We start from the raw sequence: 12,195 nt of genomic DNA, 5'->3' as shown, positions 1-12,195 counted from the left end.
GGAAGAAGACCGTATAGGATGTAATGGGTGAGAAAGTGGTGTAAGATTTACGAAGTGGAAACGCCGTAGTTTCGACTAATTGGACAGGTGACTGTGATTTATGGTAATTAGGTCCACCTGATTTACGGTTAGAACACTTGGATTGTGGAACACGGTAAAATAAAATGTAAAATAATACGTTGTAAAAATTTTATTTTTTTATTTACAACTGGAAACGGAGAAAATGAATGGTGGAATTGGAGTCTTTTCTCCGCGTTGTAAGTACTTCTAAAACAAACACAAATTAATATCCAAGCAATACAGGAAAAACAAGAGAGAACGCTATAGTCGAGTTCCCCGACTATCTGATACCCGTTACTCAGCTAGTGTAAGTGCGAAGGACAGTTTTTGGCGGTTTGTGGGCGTTAGAGTGGGCGTGGCAAAAAGTTTTTTGGTAAATCGATAGAAATTTGAAATTTGGTCTAGAAATAGAAAGACCAATACAAAAATGAAAAAATATTAAATCATTTTTCAAAAATGTGGGCGTGGCAGTTTTGGGCGGTTTGTGGGCGTTAGAGTGGGCGTGGCAACCTGAATCGACAAACTTGCGCTGCGTCTATGTCCCTGGAGTCTGTATACTTAATCTCAACTTTCTAGCTTTTGTAGTTCCTGAGATCTCGACGTTCATACGGACAGACGGACAGACGGACAGACAGACGGACGGACAGACGGACATGGCCAGATCGACTCGGCTACTGATCCTGATCAAGAATATATATACTTTATATGGTCGGAAACGCTTCCTTCTGCCTGTTACATACTTTTCAACGAATCTAGTATACCCTTTTACTCTACGAGTAACGGGTATAAAAAAATAGGACTGAATCTATGTATCTTATATCTGCTTGTAGCATTGATTTTTATAGTCTGCGTAAGAGCTATATAGAGCTCTTTATTGCAAGTTATGGGACTTAAGTCCCCCTCTAATTTAGTAACAAATAAATGGATATCATATTTAGACAAATTAAACTAAGCTTAGGCTTACAATTCCTATGGATTGGACCTACGTATTCTCCAGAAAATTGGTCGAAGAATTTGTCCAGGTCGCTCGCATTTATTTCTTTTTCACAGGCGCAACCATTTCCATTTTGAAGCTGTTCATCAAATGAGTCATCCCTCGGTTTCTTGGAGTTAACCCAATATTTGTAATACAGACTTAGTTTTTTCATTAAGAGTTTTACAAAATGTTTGTATACAATCAACGCTTATAAAATTATAAAATTTAAATATGAAAGTTAAATATAATTTTTTTTAAATGTTGTTCTATTTACCTTCGTAGGTCCACAGCTCGTTAAGATTAGGATAATCTTTATGGGAAATATAAAAAGATACTGCACATGCCGTATGCTTTTGTACTTGCGTGGTTGACGAGGAAGCAGAAAAATTCAAGCATGTTTTATAATTTTCAAGAACAGCCTTAAAGTCTGCAAAAATTACCACTGGAGGAGATAATTTTTTGTGATACCCTTTAAACGATGTTGTCGTATTAGTGTCAAGATAAAATGAGGACACTTTTCCACATTTCAGTTTGTTGTGAGTAGTGCTTTTCACCTGATAACACTGAAAACGGTTCTCACAAAAATATCCTCCCGATTTTCCTTTAGAAAATTGTGAAGAGCATAATGTATAAAGATTTGTTATATACGCATAATGCATAATGTTTTGGGTAATATTATCTATTCCCAATATATTAATGTGGTTCCGTTTTCTTTCTTTTGTTTTAATCGTGGTACCAACAATTATTTCACCTGCTTCATCAATTTCATAAATATTTATGATAAAGTTGACATTGTTTTTCTCAAAATGTCGAACTCATATTTTTATACCCGTTACTCGTAGAGTAAAAGGGTATACCAGATTCGTTGAAAAGTATGTAACAGGCAGAAGGAAGCGTTTCCAACATATAAAGTATATATATTCTTGATCAGGATCAATAGCCGAGTCGATCTGGCCATGTCCGTCTGTCCGTCCGTCTGTCCGTCCGTATGAACGTCGAGATCTCAGGAACTACAAAAGCTAGAAAGTTGAGATTAAGCATATAGACTCCAGGGACATAGAAGCAGCGCAAGTTTGTCGATTCATGTTGCCACGCCCACTCTATCGCCCACAAACCGCCCAAAACTGCCACGCCCACACTTTTGAAAAATGTTTTGAAATTTTTTCATTTTTGTATTAGTCTTGTAATTTTCTATCAATTTACCAAAAAAACTTTTTGCCACGCCCACTCTAACGCCCTCAAACCGCCCAAAGCTGCTACGCCCACACTTTTGAAAAATGTTTTGATATTTTGTCATTTTTATATTGGTCTTGTAAATTTCTATCGATTTGCCAAAAAACTTTCTGCCACGCCCACTATAACGCCTACAAACCACCAAAAACTGCGTTTAAGACTCTCCTTCTCTCTTCCACTAGCTGAGTAACGGGTATCAGATAGTCGGGGAAATCGACTATAGCGTTCTCTCTTGTTTCGATTGGAAATTTAATTCCCGAAAAATCTAAAGTCATTCCGCCATACACAATAGTTTCATCATTAATATTAATGTTATAGCTTTGAGGCTTTGTCACCTTTCTCTCGAATATTTCCTTTGCTGGGGGGTTGTAAAAGTCCTATTTTCATGGTTTTCATTAGCTAAAAATGCTAGTATACACCACTTGAAACAAAATACGTCGGCATTCTGCACGTTTATAAGCGCATTACAGGCTCTTATTTTTTTAGGCGCTTTAATGTAGGCAGGAATGTTTTCCAGTTTTATTATAGTAGTTTCAAAATAATTAAAATTTTTAATAGCCCAGCCTGAGTCTTTTTCTTGATATTTGCTGCTCAATGTAAGTAAGCAATCTCTGACCGAATTTAGCTCATCAATAATGTCTTCATTTATAGCGTAGCACCATTTCAGGAGGAATAGAGTACCAGACGTCCTTTGTTCTTCCACACAGCTCCATCATTCCACTTGGAGGGACTGCATATTTTGCCAGTTGTGATTCTACATGGCTTCACCCATTTTTTTTGGGATTCACAACAGGAGAATGCGGTGGCCACTTCAGCGACTGAAAATTTTACTTTTACATCCAATTTTTTACCGAAATCGAAATGTGTTTGGGATTATTGTCTTGCTGAAATATGCATTTTTCAGCAACAATACGCATATTTTGAATTACTTATGGAAGATTTTGTTGTAAAATGTTTAAATACTGTTCCTTCCGCATTATTCCTTCAATTAAGACCAGGGGGCCAACTCCGTTTTTGTATATACAGCCCCAAACCATTATTGATCCGCCACCGTGCTTCACTGTTTGCTTCACGTTACTTGGTGACTGGACTGTGGGATCTCTAGGCAAATACCAAAAGCATCCATCTGACTCGAAATTTGGTTTTTCAGGTTATATGGTCACATGAAACAAAAATTAATAGTTTCGAGTCAGATGGACGCTCTGGTACGCTATTCCTCCTGAAATGGTGCTACGCTATTCGCATAACGAAGCTAAAACAAGAGAGAACGCTATAGTCGAGTTTCCCGACTATCTGATACCAGTTACTCAGCTAGTGGAAGGGAGAAGGAGAGTCTTAAACACAGTTTTTGGCGGTTTGTGGGCGTTAGAGTGGGCGTGCCAAAAAGTTTTTTGGCAAATCGATAGCAATTTACAAGACCAATATAAAAATGAAAAAATTAAAAACATTTTTCAAAAGTGTGAGCGTGGCAGTTTTGGGCGGTTTGTGGGCGTTAGAGTGGGCGTGGCAAAAAGTTTTTTTTGCAAATCGATAGAAATTTAGAAGACCAATACAAAAATTAAAAAATATTAAAACATTTTTCAAAAGTGTGGGCGTGGCAGTTTTGGGCGGTTTGTGGGCGTTAGAGTGGGCGTGGCAACATGAATCGACAAACTTGCGCTGCTTCTATGTCTTGGGAGTCTGTATGCTTAATCTCAACTTTCTAGCTTTTGTAGTTCCTGAGATCTCGACGTTCATACGGACAGACAGACGGACAGACGGACAGACGGACGGACGGACAGACGGACAGACGGACGGACAGACGGACATGGCCAGATCGACTTGGCTATAGATCCTGATCAAGAATATATATACTTTATATGGTCGGAAACGCTTCCTTCTGCCTGTTACATACTTTTCAACGAATCTAGTATACCCTTTTACTCTACGAGTAACGGGTATAAATATTTGTCGGGTGAACGACTTGTATTTGGCGGTCGTATATTTTATTTATGGTTTTTTTTTTTTAAATTTAAAAAAAAATTAAAAAAAATAATTTAATAAATATAAAACCGATTTTAATTTATTGCTCGGAAATTAATTTGGAAATTTACGGAAAAAATTGATGGAAAACAAAACGCCTTTTCCGCGTCGGCACTTGGAATAAATTTTATTTGTGGTTTCGATTTGCCGACGGGAAACAATTTAAACTTTGGTATATGTTTAAAGGGAATGCAGATAATATGCGCAATGTATGTCGGTAATATACGTGGATATAATATATGTTGATGTAATATATGTAATTTGACAACAAATTTTACAGCAAATTGAACGAAATTGGATTTTCGAACCTTTTGCTGCAGACCGGCAATTAAAAGGAATGGAAATTTCGTACTTATCTTATAATTTGTTCGCAGGTGGACAAACTTGAAAATCCTGGTGATCTGGCTCGGATGGATCAAAAATGATGCGTTGTAGGGGGGTGCTGTCCTGTAATTTTCCAAATATGCTGAAATAGAAACACTCGAAGAAAAGCGAACACTAGACTTTTCGTAATTGCGCAGGCGCGACCGGGCGTGTGTTTAATCGTTCGTAATAGTTTTTACACTGGTGCTTATTCTAATTAGTTAGGCTCTCCCAAGCGCAGCGGAGACTCTGTGGTGAAAAGCGGGAGAGCGTAAGACGGAGCGGAGAGCGGGTGACAGTCCAAGCCCCGTAACTTGGACAGCTTTGATACTTCTAACTATAAGCAAGAAAACCAATTTAATATAATGCAGGCTGATAATAAAGAACCAGGAAAAATTAAAGACGAATGTATAAAAAAAATTAAAGGTGTAAAAAAATCTGTTACTAAGAGGTTGGTTCATGTAGATTATATTGAATGTATTAAGTATAAAAAGGTTTTTTATGGCTCACAGCAAGCCGCTTCGTAGTGGGTCTCACATTCATTATACCGAAATTGTTAATAAAATTAGTCTTAACTATAAGGATTATAAAAGATATATTTTACCAGATAATTGTAACACTTTAGCCCACGGTCATTATAATATAGATAATATAATTAGCAGTAACTTTACTAATACTCAATAAGAAACAAGAAAGAACGCTATAGTCGAGTTCCCCGACTATCTGATACCCGTTACTCAGCTAGTGGAAGGGAGAAGGAGAGTCTTAAACACAGTTTTTGCCGGTTTGTAGGCGTTATAGTGGGCGTGGCAGAAAGTTTTTTGGCAAATCGATAGAAGGTTACAAGACCAATACAAAAATGAAAAAATATCAAAACATTTTTCAAAAGTGTGGGCGTGACAGCTTTGGGCGGTTTGTGGGCGTTAGAGTGGGCGTGGCAAAAAGTTTGTTGGCAAATCGATAGAAATTTACAAGACCAATACAAAAATGAAAAAATATCAAAACATTTTTCAAAAGTGTGGGCGTGACAGCTTTGGGCGGTTTGTGGGCGTTAGAGTGGGCGTGGCAAAAAGTTTTTTTGCAAATCGATAGAAATTTACAAGGCCAATACAAAAATGAAAAAATATTAAAACATTTTCCAAAAATGTGGGCGTGGCAGTTTTGGGCGGTTTGTGGGCGTTAGAGTGGGCGTGGCAACCTGAATCGACAAACTTGCGCTGCGTCTATGTCCCTGGAGTCTGTATACTTAATCTCAACTTTCTAGCTTTTGTAGTTCCTGAGATCTCGACGTTCATACGGACAGACGGACAGACGGACAGACGGACAGACGGACGGACAGACGGACATGGCCAGATCGACTCGGCTACTGATCCTGATCAAGAATATATATACTTTATATGGTCGGAAACGCTTCCTTCTGCCTGTTACATACTTTTCAACGAATCTAGTATACCCTTTTACTCTACGAGTAACGGGTATAAAAATTATTGTATACCCTTGTAAATTACAAAACAATACAGAAATGTAAATAAACAAAAACCAAATTGAATTTGAAATTATTTTATTGTGTTTGATTACTTAAGCATATCATTTACAGATATCCATGAGTTGTGGCTGGAGTCGAAACCGCTCCACTTTACAAGCACCTGGTTCTTTTTTCTTTTAATTATTTTCTCTATTTTTTTTTTTTTTTAAATTAATTAACATCTTTATTTAATATTATTCAGGAACAGGTCAATTAAAGCCTTTAACCTAAATGTTGTCTTAAGTAAATAATCTCTTAATTATAAAATATAATTTGTTTTCATCTTAATATATAGGAATAGGTCAAATTTCGAGTAGTGAGGTTTCAGGTAAATAATATATTCATACTATCATCTTAGAAGCAGCCCAAAATGTCTTCTTTTGAGCCTGCGAATTGGGATAGCCCCCTGTAATCTCCGGGCGAGACGATTACGGTGGGCAGTTAGTCGATCGTTGTATCTGCTTGAGAAGAACGAGATTTGGTCTTCAACAAGGCTCAGGTTTAAATCATTGTGAAGCGTTTGGCCGCTAACGAACCAGTCACAGCCAGTGATTTGTCTTAATGTTTTGTTCTGGACGGTTTGGAATCGTTTTCGGTGGGACGCAGCCGCCACTCCCCAAATTTGGATGCCGTATCTCCAAGTAGGTGCGATAATTTGCTGATAAATCTGACGCTTGCATCTTAAAGGTAGTTTGCTTTTCTTATTTAGCATCCAGAATAGTTGGTTACGCTTTAGGTTGCACATTTTGACGACTCTGGCAATATGATCTCGGAAGGTTAGGCGTTTGTCCAGTGTGAGGCCTAGGTATTTCGCATTAGTTGCTTGCTCTATGTCCACATTATTAATGTGTACCGCAGGAGTTGTTTTACGGCGTAACGTAAAGCAAACGTTTACGCATTTGCTTTCGTTAATTTTGATGTTGTTCGCCATGGCCCATTTCTCGAATTCGTTGAGATAAGTTTGCAGCATTTGTGACGACTCGGTCTCACTGTTCGAGGAGCTGAGAAAGCAGACGTCGTCAGCGAAGCTGGCCAGCAGCATTTTGCTGTTGTCATTGGTCATTTCATAATAGCTTGGCTTGGGGATGTCTGCTGTATAGATGGAGTAAAGTATCGGTCCTAAGACGCTTCCTTGAGGTACGCCAGCTGCAATGGCAACATTTACAGAGGTTGCGTCTCTGGACTGGACGCAAAACTCTCTGTTTGTGAGAAACGATCTGATGAGCTCAAACAGGTTGGCTGGCAGCGCTGTTTTGACTTTGGCTAGTAGTCCCGGGATCCAAACTCTATCAAATGCCTGTTGAATGTCGAGGAAGATTCCGTTGCAGTATTCTTTATGGTCATAGGCCTTCAGGATATGATTGACTACACGGTGCAGTTGCTCAATCGTACTGTGGCCAGCTCTGAATCCGAATTGGTGCATTGGGATAGTATCATTGTCTTCTAGATGTATTATAAGTCGGGAAGCTATCAGCCTTTCCATTACCTTCGATAAGGAGGGCAGGAGACTGATATTAGGTCGTGACCTGGCGCCTTTCGTCTTTTGAGGGTACGTATCATGTTTGAGACTTCTTCCAGACGGATAGGTCTTATTGGAGGTGACATCTGGAATGGGCGCTGTAGTACTTCGTTTATACTGTTGATATCCCCCTCGGATGCGAAATTAAACGCAGTGAATCTGTCGCCAAGGTGTTCCGCAAATGTTTGTACTTGCTCTTCTAAGGAGCGACACCAGTTACCATTGCTGTTCTTCAGAGGCGTAACTTTCTGTGGCATTCTTTTTACTTTTTTGGTAAAGGACCACATATTAAAAGTGGAATCATTAGAATAATCCATATTGGTTAGCATATGTTCGAATTGCGCATTTTTCAATTCAGCCATGGCAACGTGAAGCTCTCTGGCGCATCTATGCCATTGAGCTTTATCCTCAGGACTGTGCGTTCGAATATAACGTCTTCTCAGTGCTCTCTTACGGACTAGCATCTCTGCAATGGTTGGATCAAATCTATTCGAGTGGCGTATGAGGGCTCTGCTATGATTATTTACAGTGTGCATGTTTGCACTCCTCGCCGCATTTGTCACATTGGTAGTGAAGAGGTCTACCGCGTCGTCAATTTCAGCAGCAGAGTTGATCTTAATGTTAAGGCGTATCGATCTACATAGTTCTTCCTTGAAAACAGCTACATTTGTGTGTTTGCTAAGAAGTTGCCTACGTTGAGTGCATTGTGTGACTTCTGTTTTTAATGTAGTGATGAGAGACAGGTGGTCCGATTCAAGGTCCCAGCTGTCTCTGATGTTTAGCTTGTCGTGTGGAATGTTGCGATAGATTGCAAAGTCTAAACAGGATGGTCTTCGATTTACTGCGCTTGGATAGTATGTTGGTGCTCCAGTCGCCAGGATGTTGGCGTTAATTGAGTTGACGCTACCGGCAAGTAAGTTACCTCGGTGACAGGTGATCGCAGAACCCCACCATGGATGTTTTGCGTTCCAGTCTCCGCTGATGAATGATCTTGGAAAGTTGAAGTTAGCGAATATGTCATCAAATTCTGATTGAGTCCAGCTGAAGTTTGGAGGGCAGTAGATTGATCCGATGAATATTTGTCCTATACATGTTTGGATTTTGGCACCCACGATTTGGACTTTAGCATGGGCGATTGGCGTTAGAAGTTTAGCGATTCGACACGTAATCAAAACAGAAGCGATTACTCAGCTGGAAAGTGTTGTGCAAATCAAACATCAAGATTTCGGTTAGTAAACTAAAAAAGGTAATTAAATCCTAAGTGCAACCAAGACTAACAGAGCAACAAAGTTTTCGGGATTGATCTTTTTGTTAACCAGGATTGCAGCTCCACCCCTGCGACTGCCGTCAGGTAAATTTGAAGTGTAGACTTCATATCCAAATAGTTGAAGGTTGGATGTCTTCGTTTCGGTGAGAAGGAGAATGTCAATATTCTCTCTCTCCGCAAGGTGGCCGATTTCAGTCATTTTGCCGGCAGCACCTCGCGTGTTCCAGGTGAGAATTTTTATTTGGGACATTGTGTGAGTTGCGCGTTAATTGCGACCAGCATCTGCAGCATCTGGGCTTGCATGGAGTGTAGACCCTCGATAGCTTTTGTGAGCGATGCAATTGCCGTTTCTATATTAGATTCTTGTGCATTTTGCTGTTGTGAAACATCTGAGAAGAAGTGCGCATGATTTTTTGCACCGTAGTGATGTTGTTGTTGATTGGCGTCCTGTAGCCTATTTGTTAGGTTTCCTGGTCGTTTGTTTTGTTTTTCCGTGATTGGAAGTGCATTTCTGGCTATTTGAGCATAAGAAACTCCATTTTCATAATGTTTAGGTGTAGAGTTATTGTTTATGCCCACTATTGGAGTTTTCTGTACATTGTCGTTCATTTTGAGCAATTTTTGATAGGATTTGCAGCCACGGAAGTTAGCTGGGTGATTTTCTCCGCAGTGAGTGCAAGTTGCTGGTGCTTCTTTGCTTCTGGGACAATCTGATGATTTATGATATTCACCGCAAGAGACACAGATAAAAGGTCTGTAGCAATATCTTGCAGTATGACCAAACGATTGGCATCTCCGACATTGCACAATGTCGTGCGCTTTTCTGGCTACTTCAATACTGACGCGTTGGCGGCATAGAGATCGTAGTTGGAGTATATCTTTGTTATTTAGATTCTTTTCTACATTAATGAAGAAGAGGTTCATCTTTTCACCGCTCTTGTTGCTTTTTGGGTTATATATTGATTGAACTTTATGCCCCTGTCTGAGTAATTCCTCTTTGATTTTGTGATGGAGCTGTGAATGGTGTAATCCTCGCACAACAACTCTGAATGGCTTCTCGTCTTTCAATTGATAGCAATGGAATTCAATTTTCAGAGTATTTAGTTGTCGTACTACAGCCCTGTAGGTATTAGCGTCCTTGGTGTAGATTCTGTGAGTGGAGCCCACAGAGGATTTGATTTCAATATTTTCAAGATTTGTAACTTCCTCGATAGCGATAAGAAGTTCGTTCACGTTTGTCACGTCCATAAGAACGATTGGAGGTGGTTTTGGACTACCAGTATGAGCAGAGTTTATCGTAGATGAATCAGTTTTACTTTGTACGTTTGCGTTCTTATTATGTACGTTGCTGTCTTTAGCCTTAGAAGCGGTATTAGAACGGTAGGCCGCTACTTCAGCGCTAGTCGATGGTTCGTCCACACTAATACAGTCCATCTCATCGTCATCTACTGATAGTGTCTCGAACCTGTTAGCTGACACAGGGTCACTGGGTTCTAAATTTCTAGAAACGGCACGTTTTCGTTGAATTTTTGGTGAGTTCAATGGCACCTTCCTCTTCTGGCTCTGGATTTTTTGCCATCTAGGTGAATCAGATTCATTGAGGCCCGGTAAAGGGGGGAAGTCTATAGAAGCGCCCAATGCTTTAAGAGGCATAGACGCTGAGCACACGCTACTGCATATGCTGGGCGATGATGAAGTGTAGGTATACATTGGACTATGAGTTGTTATCACAGTACTAGTGACACAGGCTGCATTACTGCTTGATACTGCTATAACATATGGGTCAAGCTTGCCGCTAGTGTCCAGTTCTTCAGCCAGAGTTAACACTCCTGTAATCTCCTCATCCATGACGGCTTCTCTCATAGCTTCGCCAAGAAGCTTCGTTTTCCTAGAGTTTGCCATCTCTCGCGATTATATGCAGATTTGAATGTAAGACAATCACTGCTTTTGTTTCCCCTCTTGTGCAGCTGCTCACAGTGTGAGGGGGACAGTGATGCCCTGACGGGCCACAAATGCAGTCTATCGCACTACACTTATGTTGTTGTTATTGTCCAACTGCCGACACTGCCTGTACTACATCTGTAGCAGACTTTGTCTTAACCGCTTCGGCGAACGCATACTTTGAAAACGTGTCAATAACGGTTAGTAAATATTAATATCCTTTGTTTTCTTTACTAAATGGAATCATTTCAACTAAATTAATTTGCCATGTATAATTTATTCCTTTTTGAACGAATTTTTGGCGTTTAAAGTTTTTCCAAGCATTAAAAACTTGTTTGCTCATGATCAGGATTCGATTTGTTTTAGGTTGTGAGGAGTTGAAACTCCGCACAAATGCGGATGGTGATCGTATGAGGAGGGCCTTCCGTTGCCAGTTACGCAACAAGGCAAAGCGTAGTAACGGCAGTGCGAAGCCCGGAGAAAGAGAGTTTGGAGACTCTGGGCTGGAGAAAGAGAGTTTGGAGACTCTAGAGGAAGAGAGTTTGGAGACTCGGGAAATGGAGAGAGAGAGGGTGGAGACTCCGGACTTACTGAGAAGAGAGTTTGGAGAGTCAGCAGGCTCAAAGGCAAATGACGGGACACATCGAACTTTGGACCGGGCCAACGGTAAAATCGTGGACTTTGGATCCGGAGACTGGAGGCCAAAGGGGTGAACCGTTAGAGGAGGCCTATATAAACAGGCCGAATGCTGGAAGCGGGACAGTCAGTCGAGGAGAACAAGTGTACGAATTAACAACTTGAAATCGAAGTCAGCAGAGGAGCCGTGTTAGCCGTGTTAGTCAACAAGGAGCAAGATCGCTACGTCAAGACGTTCGGGACGATAAGGTCTCCGAATTGAGACGCAGGTAGCTAAGGTCCAGTACGACGACGCACGAGTAGCCCAGAAGCGCCCAACAGGCGAAGTCAAACCAAGGAGGGCACAGGATAAGCGGCAGGGATTGTGGTGTAGACCCGGAGAACTTTTTAGGAGACCGCGAACTTGAACCAGGCGATCGCCTAGGTGTGTCCGTGCGATCCAAACAGGCGTGATACCGGCGCCACCAGTCCGAACCAGACGTGGGGTTGACGTATTGCTGTTCCACAGGCGTTTGCCTTGGGGATCACAGCCGTTAGCTGTCGTGAGTCTGCGTAAGAACAACTCTCAGCCCAAGCGACGAGCGCCCAACAACGAAGGTCCGACACATTCAGGACGACAGGAGCGGCGAGACAGCGGAACGAGGCCGCCGAAC

General features: G+C 40.8%; 1 long non-coding RNA gene across 1 annotated transcript; it reads left to right on the top strand.

Moving 5' to 3' along the window:
* The first annotated feature begins 95 nt into the window (after positions 1–95).
* Positions 96–5,074, top strand: LOC120321517. The gene is made up of 2 exons (XR_005561156.2): positions 96–257; positions 4,666–5,074. It is a non-coding gene; the product is annotated as an uncharacterized LOC120321517 (long non-coding RNA).
* The last annotated feature ends 7,121 nt before the right edge of the window (positions 5,075–12,195 follow it).

This window comes from Drosophila yakuba, chromosome 3L (genome assembly GCF_016746365.2).
Source record: "Drosophila yakuba strain Tai18E2 chromosome 3L, Prin_Dyak_Tai18E2_2.1, whole genome shotgun sequence".
Taxonomy (NCBI): Eukaryota; Metazoa; Arthropoda; class Insecta; order Diptera; family Drosophilidae; genus Drosophila; species Drosophila yakuba.
The sequence above is the reverse complement of the archived record's forward strand: the minus strand, read 5'-3'. Positions and strand labels throughout refer to the sequence as shown.